Source organism: Oncorhynchus keta, chromosome 5 (genome assembly GCF_023373465.1).
Source record: "Oncorhynchus keta strain PuntledgeMale-10-30-2019 chromosome 5, Oket_V2, whole genome shotgun sequence".
Lineage (NCBI taxonomy): Eukaryota > Metazoa > Chordata > Actinopteri > Salmoniformes > Salmonidae > Oncorhynchus > Oncorhynchus keta.
In genome coordinates, this window is record NC_068425.1 from 13,416,240 (window position 1) to 13,427,425 (window position 11,186).

Here is an 11,186-nt window from a genome sequence, read left to right on the forward strand (position 1 = left end):
AACAGTGTTTAAACCCTTTACAATGAAGATCTGTGAAGTTATTTGGATTTTGCCCGAATTATCTTTGAAAGACAGGGTCCTGAAAAAGCGATGTTTCTGTTTTTGCTGAGTTTAGCTACAGCTCTGCTTTAACTAGCCAACTAGATAGGGTCCCAATGCCCTCCCCCTCCATCATCACGTACTTTGTGCACCCTCTAAAATAATGGGTGCACGACGCCCCTGTATCCACATACAGGTTATACTGAGCTGAATTGCATGGCTCCATCCCTCTGTATTTTAATGAGAAATACTCTTCTAACCCAACCTCAATTAATCAAAAGAACTTACATTTCGCTCCTATTTAGCTAAAGTCATATCCCACAAGACAGGTTAATACATGTTTCACTGCACATAGAAAAACCCTGTTGCTGCAAAGCGTTTTCACCTTCTTCTGTTGCAAGTCAGGACATTTCCTTGTGAATCATCACACATTCCCCTTTGTCTTTTCTCAGAAAAGAAGTGAAGATAAAAGTCCATCATATCCCTCATTCGGTTTGACCCGCTGGTGATTAGAAATACAGTTTACTGAATGATTTTCATAATCATTGTATAGGTATCTACAAGAGAGCTACTTCCTCTCCAAGTCATGACAGAGAGGAGACGGATCCCTCTAATTTCATTATCAGATTACTCACACTCCAGTCATCGGTTGATTACAGGTGTAAGTTGCCATGTGAATGATGGTCAACATGGTGACTCAGCAGGCTGAGTGGACCTGAGTGGTAGGTTTGTTGGGTGATGGTAGCATTAATGATCACAGCTGCTCCTCATCATGTCTGCATCAGTGGAGTCTACTCAAAGGAGGAAGGGGAGGACCATCCTTAAAAATAAAAATAGTTAAACATTAAAAAAGTTATTGTTTTTAGATAAACCTACACTAAATATATTCATGTCACCAAATAATTGATTAAAACACACTGTTTTGCAATGAAGGTCTACAGTAATCTCAACAGCACTCTGTAGGGCAGCACCATGGGGCGGCAGCGTAGCCTAGTGGTTAGAGCGTTGGACTAGTAACCGGAAGATTGCGAGTTCAAACCCCTGAGCTGACAAGGTATGAATCTGTCATTCTGCCCCTGAACAGGCAGTTCAGTGTTCCCAGGCTGTCATTGAAAATAAGATAATAAGAATGTGTTCTTAACTGACTTGCCTGGTTAAAAAAAAAGCCTGAGGATATCAAGTTTCCATCTTCCTCTGGGTACATTAACAGAGAGGAATGCTATGTTAGCTAGCTGGCTATCCAACACTGGAACTCTTCCAAGTAAGTGTTTGTTTGAAAAAATGTCAGATGTAAACAGCTTTTCAAGACAGTGAAACATTGTTGTGTTCACTTTTATGAGAAACAGCAGAGCCTGCCAAACAGCTACAGTAATTTTCAAAACATTGAAGCACATGAAAAATGTTTTCCAGTTCAGTCTTTGGTCATGTGACAATAGGTGTTGTGATGCAACACCACATTTCCCACAAAGGGCTGCTCCGCTCCAAGAAATGAACTCCTTGGCAGTCCGAGGCTCTTTTCTTGGCTTGGCCTGTGAGGTGGGAAATGGTAGAACAGGAGGCCCACAAGGCAGCAGCCGACTGTTTGAAAATCTAGTAGATTTTAACTTCTTGTGGTTCCTCATACTTGTTCTTGTCTTGTTAAAATGTCTTACGAACCAGTGCCACCTTGAATTACAGGTAAGAGAGATTTTATAGCTAATAATGTTATTTGACGTATTGTATGTAATTGTCACGCCCTGGGTGTGATTTGGTGTGGGTATTCTATGTTCTATTGTTTGTATTTCTATGTTTTGGCCGGGTAGGGTTCTCAATCAGGTACAGCTGTCTATCGTTGTCTCTGATTGAGAACCATACTTAGGTAGCCCTTTTTCCCATCTGTCTTCGTGGGAAGGTGACTTTGTTTATGGCACATAGCCTTTAGTTTCACGGTTTGTTTGGTAGTGTTTATTGTTTTGTTCGGTGTCTTTTTCCTAGTAAAAAGAATGTACACTAACCACGCTGCGCCTTGGTTCTCTTTCAATGGTCGTGACAGTAATATGAATATACATATTGTATAATGTAATGGAGAAATTGTAGCAGTAAACTCAACATTTGGGTTGCAAAAGCAAAAGGATAGAGTTAAATGATGCACCAGATTATGTCCTCTTAGTCAAATTAAAGTGAGGAGCTTCTAAAAGGAAGTTAACAGGCCCCTGTACCTGGACTTTGAATTACTCCCCTCTGGGCACAGGTATAGGGCACCCCTCAGCAGGAAAAACAGAACGAGACAATCATTTGTGCCAGGTGTGATATCTCTCCTAAATAACTCTGTGTGACTGTTCCCATTGACTCCATAAGGCCAGCAGGCTAGTCTTTTCTTCTTTTTTATTTAATGTTTTATTTCTTATTTCTTTACTATTATTATTTTTATTGGTGCGTAACTGTTATGAAAGTTGTATTGTCAATTTTGTTTTGTATTTAAATGCCACTTTAAATGTGTACATGACACTGCAACTAAATTTCCCCATGGGGACAATAAAGTCAGTAAGTAAGGCCGACTTGAAAATTAGGAATTAAAAGCACCCTCTCTCGTCCTGCCTTGCCATGTGACGACCACAGCATATGACTTCCATAACTTCATCGCTCATTACCCAGTGAAGGGCTGGACACAATTGAGTGAGTGTTGTTTGGGTCATGCCCTAGATACTTGGTTCTCCCAGTCCTCAGCTCTATCTGGCCACTGTGCAGAAGCATCCACTACCATTTCAGGCCAATTCGCCACTGGTCACACTGTCTGCAGGCTGCAAGGGGCTTTACATGATGACCCATACCCAAGAAACAAATACATTTTAATATATTTAATGTCATGCAAAATGCACGTATTTCAAATAAATATAGATACATTTGCATCTTTGCTCAAATGCATGTAATGCCTGACAATATTCCAGAAATGCATGGCTATGACATCTAGTCATAAGGATGGCCAAAGTGGTTCCTAATTTTTTGGGCCACTAAGCCAAAACTTTGGCAGTGATATCATTTAAATTGTGATGGTGAGTAAAAAAAATATAGGATTTCACTGAATTAAAATTATTTAATACAAAGCACATGTTCAACTTCATAAAAAACACATTTTCCTATCTCTCCCCCAAAAATATATAGTAAGTTCCTCTCTTCAGCGTAATTAAATAATTAATTTTTTTTAGTTGTTTTAGTTAATGATTTAAACAAAACAAAAATACATTGTACAACGCTCCACAATATGTCAAAATGTGTTGTGTATGTGTTATACAGCTCTACAGTGGATGGTAAGCGGTGTTTTTGTGTGTTCGTAGCCAAGTGGAAATTTAACACATCTGGGGAAAATCCACTTGTACAGCCCTTCAACTGGTAATTACCAATGATGTACACAAACGCTGGATTGTTGATGCCATGTATTGGCCATTGGGAGGCTTTGAAGCCACCAGTCGTCCATATTGGCTCGTCGGAGCACTCCTCCATATTAATTCATGTAATTCTACAGTATTTCGATTAAATGTTTTAAGGACAATAACATGTATTTTTGTTTTTGTCGTGGGGACAGTAACATCTATAATTTATACTTAGGGAAAATGTTATGTATTTTTATGTTTAGCTCACATAGTACACTGTAAAACTATGCATCAAGTTGTCTATAATATAATACAGTCGGCAAACCCGAATGTAGACATTAATAAATGCATTTCTATAGTTTCTAAAATATTTTCTACAGTGGGGGAGTTGCAAGATTGAGACACAGTGGCTTCAACACAGCTCCCCCTATCAGTCACCTAGTGTATACAGTGCCTTCAGAATGTATTCACACCCCTCGACTTTCTCCACATTTTGTTGTGTAACAAAGTGGGATACATGTTTTTAATTGGCATTTTGTGTCACTGATCGACACAAAATACTCTAACATTACATTTTTTTCATGAAAAATAAAATACTAATACCTTGATTAGATAAGTATTCAACCCCCTGAGTCAACACATGTTAGAATCACCTTTGGCATTGAATGCAGCTGTGAGTCTTTCTGGGTAAGTCTCTAAGAGCTTTCCACACCAGAATTGTGCAACATTTGCCCGTTATTGTTGTCAAAATACTTCACAATCTGTCAAATTGGTTGTTGAGCATTGCTAAACAACAATTTGCTGGTCTTGCCATAGATTTTTAAGCAGATTTAAGTCAATCCTGTAACTCAGAACATTCACTGTCTTGGTAAGCAACTCCAGTGTATATTTGGCCTTGTGTTTTAGTTTATTGTCCTGCTGAAAGGTGAAGCAGGTTTTCCTCTAGGATTTTGCCAGTGCTTAGCTTCAGCTAATTTTTGTTATCCTGAAAAACTCCTCAGTCCTTAACAATTACAAGCATACCCATAACATGGGTATGGTCAACCTACCTATGTGAGAGACACAGACTCGGTCTCAACCCATAACATTTACATTTACATTTAAGTCATTTAGCAGACGCTCTTATCCAGAACGACTTACAAATTGGTGCATTACCTTATGACATCCAGTGGAACAGCCACTTTACAATAGTGCATCTAAATCTTTTAGGGGGGAGTGAGAAGGATTACTTATCCTATCCTAGGTATTCCTTAAAGAGGTGGGGTTTCAGGTGTCTCCGGAAGGTGGTGATTGACTCCGCTGTCCTGGCGTCGTGAGGGAGTTTGTTCCACCATTGGGGGCCAGAGCAGCGAACAGTTTTGACTGGGCTGAGCGGGAACTGTACTTCCTCAGTGGTAGGGAGGCATTTCAGGCCAGTTGAACGCAGTGCCATTGTTTGGGTGTAGGGCCTGATCAGAGCCTGGAATGCCGTTCCCCTCATTCTTGTAGCGGATGCGAGCTTCAACTGGAAGCCAGTGGAGAGAGCGGAGGAGCGGGGTGACGTGAGAGAACTTGGGAAGGTTGAACACCAGACGGGCTGCGGCGTTCTGGATGAGTTGTAGGGGTTTAATGGCAAGGCAGGGATTGTAATCCAGACACAAGTGCCTGGATTAGGACCTGCGCCGCTTCCTGTGTGAGGCAGGGTCGTACTCTGCGGATGTTGTAGAGCATGAACCTACAGGAACTCCACCTATGTTAGTTGAGAACGACAGGGTGTTGTCCAGGATCACGCCAAGGTTCTTAGCGCTCTGAGGAGGACACAATGGAGTTGTCAACCGTGATGGCGAGATCATGGAACGGGCAGTCCTTCCCGGGAGGAAGAGCAGCTCCGTCTTGCCGAGGTTCAGCTTTTGATCCGTCATCCACACTGATATGTCTGCCAGACATGCAGAATGCGATTCGCCACCTGGTCATAAATGCATTTTAATGATAGGAGAGACCATGTTTATGACAGAGCCAAGTGACTTGGTGTATAGCGAGAATCACACCAGTGGTGAGAGCGCGTGGTGAGGAGACAGATTCTCGCCACGCCACCTGGTAGGAGCGACCTGTCAGGTAGGACGCAATCTAACGTGGACCGCGCCGGAGATGCATTGGTTCACAGTATCGAAGGCAGCCGAAGAAGGATGAGAGCAGAGGAGAGAGAGTTAGCTTTAAGTGCGGAATGATGCAGAGAAGAGCAGTCTCAGTTGAATGACTAGTCTTGAAACCTGACTGATTTGGATCAAGAAGGTCATTCTGAGAGAGATAGCGGTAGAGCTGGCCAAGGACGGCACGTTCAAGAGTTTTGGAGAGAAAAGAAAGAAGGGATACTGGTCTGTAGTTGTTGACATCGGAGGGATCGAGTGTAGGTTTTTCAGAAGGGGTGCAACTCTTCTCTTGAGGACGGAAGGGACGTGAGCCAGCGGTCAGGGATGAGTTGATGAGCGAGGTGAGGTAAGGGAGGAGGTCTCCGGAAATGGTCTGGAGAAGAGAGGAGGGGATAGGGTCAAGCGGGCAGGTTGTTGGGCGGCCGGCTCACGAGACCGAGATTTCATCTGGAGAGAGAGGGGAGAAAGAGGTCAGAGCACAGGGTAGGGCAGTGTGAGCAGAACCAGCGGTGTCGTTTGACTTAGCAATCGAAATCGGATGTCGTTGACATTCTTTTCAAAATGATTGGTTGAAGTCATCTGCAGAGAGGGGGGAGGGGAGGAGGATTCAGGAGTGGCTTCCTAGGGTTAGAGGCAGATGCTTGGAATTTAGATTTTTTAAGAGACAGATTTAAGGATGCAATCCTCCATTTCCGTAACGGAGAGGGAGGGGAGGACCGAGCCGGCCTGGAGGATAGGGGACATAGAGAGTCAAAGGATGCAGAAAGGGAGGAGAGGAGGGTTGAGGAGGCAGAATCAGGAGATAGGTTGGAGAAGGTTTGAGCAGAGGGAAGAGATGATAGGATGGAAGAGGAGAGAGTAGCGGGGAGAGAGGCGAAGGTTGGGACGGCGCGATACTGTAGGGGCAGTGTGGGAAGTGTTGGATGAGAGCGAGAGGAAAAGGATCAAGGTATGGTTGGAGACTTGGAGGGGGGGAGTTGCAATGGGGTTAGTGGAAGAACAGCATCTAGTGTTTTAGTTTATTGTCCTGCTGAAAGGTGAGAGGGTGAGGTCAAAAGAGGAGAGGAGTGGAAAGAAGGAGGCAGAGGTTTTCCTGTGAGAGGTGAGCCGTCCTCAGGAAAGGAGCTTATTTCATGCTCTCCGAGGAACCTGGAGGGCGAGTAAGGATGTTAAGCTTGAAAGGGCTGGTAACTGTGACAGCATGGAATTCAAAGGAGGCGATAGACAGATGGGTAAGGGAGAAAGAGAAATGACCACATGGGAGAGATGAGGATCCCGGTGCCACCACCCCGCTGACCAGAAAAACTCTCTGTGCGAGAACACGTGGGCGGACGAGGAGAGAGCAGTAGGAGTAGCAGTGTTATCTGTGGTGATCCATGTTTCCGTCAGTGCCAAGAAGTCGAGGGACTGGAGGGAGGCATGGCTGAGATGAACTCTGCCTTGTTGGCCGCAGATCGGCAATTCCAGAGGCTACCGGAGACCTGGAACTCCACGTGGGTCGTGCGCGCTGGGACCACCAGATTAGGGTGGCCGCGGCCACGCGGTGTGGAGCGTTTGTATGGTCTGTGCAGAGAGGAGAGAACAGGGATAGACAGACACATAGTTGACAGGCTACAGAAGAGGCTACGCTAATGCAAGGAGATTGGTACGGCAAGTGGACTACACGTCTCGAAACATGGAATGGTCTGCCTACCTATGTGAGAGACGCAGACTCTGTCTCAACCTTAAGTCTTTACTGAAGACTCAACTCTTCAGTGGGTCATATGATTGAGTGTAGTCTGGCCCAGGAGTGTGAAGGAGAACGGAAAGGCTCTGGAGCAACGAACCGCCCTTGCTGTCTCTGCCTGGCCAGTTCCCCTCTCTCCACTGGGATTCTCTGCCTCTGACCCTATTACAGTGGCTGAGTCATTGGCTTACTGGTGCTCTTCCATGCTGTCCCTAGGAGGGGTGCGTCACTTGAGTGGGTTGAGTCACTGACGTGATCTTCCTGTCTGGGTTGGTGCCCCCCCTTTGGGTTGTGCCGTGGCGGAGATCTTTGTGGGCTATACTCGGCCTTGTCTCAGGATGGTAAGTTGGTGGTTGAAGATATCCCTCTAGTGGTGTGGGGGCTGTGCTTTGGCAAAGTGGGTGGGGTTATATCCTTTCTGTTTGGCCCTGTCCGTGGGTATCATCGGATGGGGCCACAGTGTCTCCTGACCCCTCCTGTCTCAGCCTCCAGTATTTATGCTGCAGTAGTTTATGTATCGGGGGGCTATGGTCAGTTTGTTATATCTGGAGTACTTCTCCTGTCTTCTCCGGTGTCCTGTGTGGATTTAAGTATGCTCTCTCTAATTCTCTCTCGGAGGACCTGAGCCCTAGGACCATGCCTCAGGACTACCTGGCATGATGACTCCTTGCTGTCCCCAGTCCACCTGGCCGTGCTGCTGCTCCAGTTTCAACTGTTCTGCCTGGAACCCTGACCTGTTCACTGGACGTGCTACCTGTCCCAGACCTGCTGTTTTCAACTCTCTAGAGACAGCAGGAATGGTAGAGATACTCTTAATGATCGGGCTATGAAAAGCCAACTGACATTTACTCCTGAGGTGTTGACTTGCTGCACCCTCGACAACTACTGTGACTATTATTATTTGACCATGCTGGTCATTTATGAACAGTTGAACATCTTGGCGTCTGTTATAATTTCCTCCCGGCACAGCCAGAAGAGGCCTGGCCACCCAGTCACCGTGCTTCTACACCTGCATTGCTTGCTGTTTGGGGTTTTAGGGTGGGTTTCTGTACAGCACTTTGAGATATCAGCTGATGTAAGAAGGGCTATCAGTCATCTAGTGTTTCTATAAATGATTGGTAATTACTCGTCAAATCTGCCATGACGGGGAATGGAAGCTTGTTTTGTGCAACGGGGAGGGCCAATTGAATGCAAAAGCTACCCAGTACACATTAAGTTGGACGTTGGTTACAATGCTCTCGTTAAGTTTATTTGTCACACACTGTCACTACATGACGGATAATGTATCATGTGTGTAGTCATGTATGTAGTAATTTAAATGCTTCTTAGTGCTTTTGGCATGTGTCAAGTAAAATAATTGGCGGCAGCCTATTAGAAGACTTGGAGGCGTGGCTTGTTGGGAGTGTATCTCCCATGGGACGGTTTGTCATGCCAGTTAAAGTGTTAAATTGTGTTCTGTAAAGGTTAAACTCCTGGGGATTCGCAAGATAAAGGGGTACACCTGAATGGTTGTCGGACTTGGGAACCCATTAAAGTGGGTAGGAAAAAAGGGAATAAAGTATAATATTAAGAGTAAATAGAGTGCTGGAGAATGAAATTGAACATAACGAGACTGAGGATTAATTAACTGCAGTGGCAGGTGTCGGGAAGACCGCCGAGTTTGAGCCTCGTCTGATGAGGAAATTTTTGTGAGTGTGAGTGTGAGAGTTGGAGAGAATGTGTCCTTGACTTCTGGCTGATCCACATATGGTTTCGGGTTGAGTGGAGTAGAGGTTGGAGAATGTTGGGTCGGTGAAAGTGACTCGAAGTGGAATCATGTGGATTTTTGTTTTTGCGTTTCTGCCATCCAGAAGGACAAGAACTGAGACTTGCTTTCCTCTCCATTGCAGGGCGCCGTTGAAAGGAGTGATAACTGGAGTTGAAGATTCCTGGTGTCTGTGACACCTGCCGTTTGGTGCGATGCAGACCCGGTGGAGAGCGTGGTGAAACAGAGAAGACACTCTCTGTAATACTGAGTTTTGATGCAGAGTTTTTACCAGATAAAGTCAAGTTATGGTCATGTGGCAGCTGTGAGTATGAGGGAGATTCATAGATGTGAGAAGTGTGCCGGAGGAATGCTTAGTGTCGTCGGGAAAAGTTGTGTGTGTGTGTGTGTGTGTGTGTGTGTGTGTGTGTGTGTGTGTGTGTGTGTGTGTGTGTGTGTGTGTGTGAGAAACTGTAGGGGTACCCATTGCTTTGTCTCAGATGTGTCAGGTGAGAGAAAGGCAGGTTTAGGTTGCCAGGATCAGAGCTAAAAAAATATATTTGACATTTTCTTTTTTTTTCTTCGTGTCCCGTGTGAGCTCGAAAATGGGACACCGGCTTAGCTACTTCACTGTGCTCTGTGAAAAGTGGATGCACTTACTGAAGTAATCAGATTACACTAATATGGTTGTTTACATTAGTTCTCATGATGAAGACCGTTGTACTTCTGAGTTTACTGGTCAGTAGTGTAATACAGTATATAGCAACAGAGATCATCGGATCATATAAGTGGGAATGAATTTATGTGCAATATAGTTGGGGTTCAAAATAGGAGTCAGACATAATTATCTCTTGACCCTACTGCTCACACTTATTGGGAAAGTATTTTAATTCATTTTGGGTCCTTGTGCATTACATGAGGTACAACAGTAGACACAATGTTCAGCCAAACTAAAGTACAACTATTTATTTCTTATCAATTGAATTGAAATATGATTCAGACACAATAAACATCTGTGTTGTCTTGTTCCTTCTCCATTCAGGTCTAGTTAACTATGTGTATGACACCACCTACTGGTGCTGAGTACTCGCTGACACTACCTACAGCAGATTATGAAACAAGGAAACCATTCAGCTGGGGGAAGAGCTTCCACCACCACACCACTAACACACAAACAGATTTCCTTCCTAACCTCATCTCCTCAAACTCAGGTCTGGAAACTGAGGCCATCTCTGTAAGGAACTCACTGTTGGTCCATGTGAGAGTGAGGTGGGAAAAAGCATCATACCAATGACTGTATTGAAGGAGGAGGGCCTTCTTCTAACAGCCGTTTCCTGTGCCCATAGCGGGAGCCAGATTCCTTTCATGAGCATCTGTAGAGCTGCATCTGCACTGCTGAAGGAGAATGCCCAACATTCCCAGAATACGAACACATACCGCTGTAGATCAGACTAAAGCAGGACTTCTATACAGACTACTTATAGTCATAGCATCTGTATGATATATCCAGCTTATTACATGAGTTTGGGTTTCTAATGAAATGTCTCTCTTTAAGGCTATTGTTGTCATTAATCATTTCAAAGAGCCATGCCCAAAAACAGAAATACCAAGACATTCTAAACAGCTTAATCTTTTGAAGTTAGGAATGCAATTTCGGATGCAGCGTCGCAGGACAAACATGCCCAAATAAAGTATAAGACAGACTTCAGTTGCCTCAAATTTGACCTTCCCTATGCTGGTCATATGTCACAAACGTAGACAAGAAATGTATCTACCTCAGAGCAGACCTGGGTTCAATACATGCATATCTGTGTATTTTCAAATGATTTCACCAAATCAACTCCTTTAATTTTAAGTATTCTTTAATAATTATATTAATAGCCATTCTCAGTTACTTCAAATACCCCTAGGACCAAATGGACAAATGCAAAGAGTATTTTAATATTTGTATTCGAAAATACACTTCTGTGTATTTAAGCATTTAAGTACATGCCAGTACTTTTAAAGTGTATTTCCAAGTACATTGCAATATTCAACTACTTGTATTTCCAAATAAAAAATATCAAAATATTCACTTCAAGTGTTTTTGTAAGTAATTGTGTCACGTTCGTCATCACGCAGCGTGATACGAATACATACTCTTTAATTAAACGAAGAAACACTAAACAAACTTACAAAACGAACGTGACGCTATATAA

The 11,186-nt window shown here is 43.9% G+C and overlaps 1 long non-coding RNA gene across 1 annotated transcript; it reads left to right on the plus strand.

Annotated features, from left to right (window-relative positions):
- The first annotated feature begins 1,554 nt into the window (after positions 1 to 1,554).
- Positions 1,555 to 11,062, plus strand: LOC118365338 (uncharacterized). The gene is made up of 3 exons (XR_004821757.2): positions 1,555 to 1,716; positions 9,134 to 9,313; positions 10,031 to 11,062. It is a non-coding gene; the product is annotated as an uncharacterized LOC118365338 (long non-coding RNA).
- Positions 11,063 to 11,186: the final 124 nt, after the last annotated feature.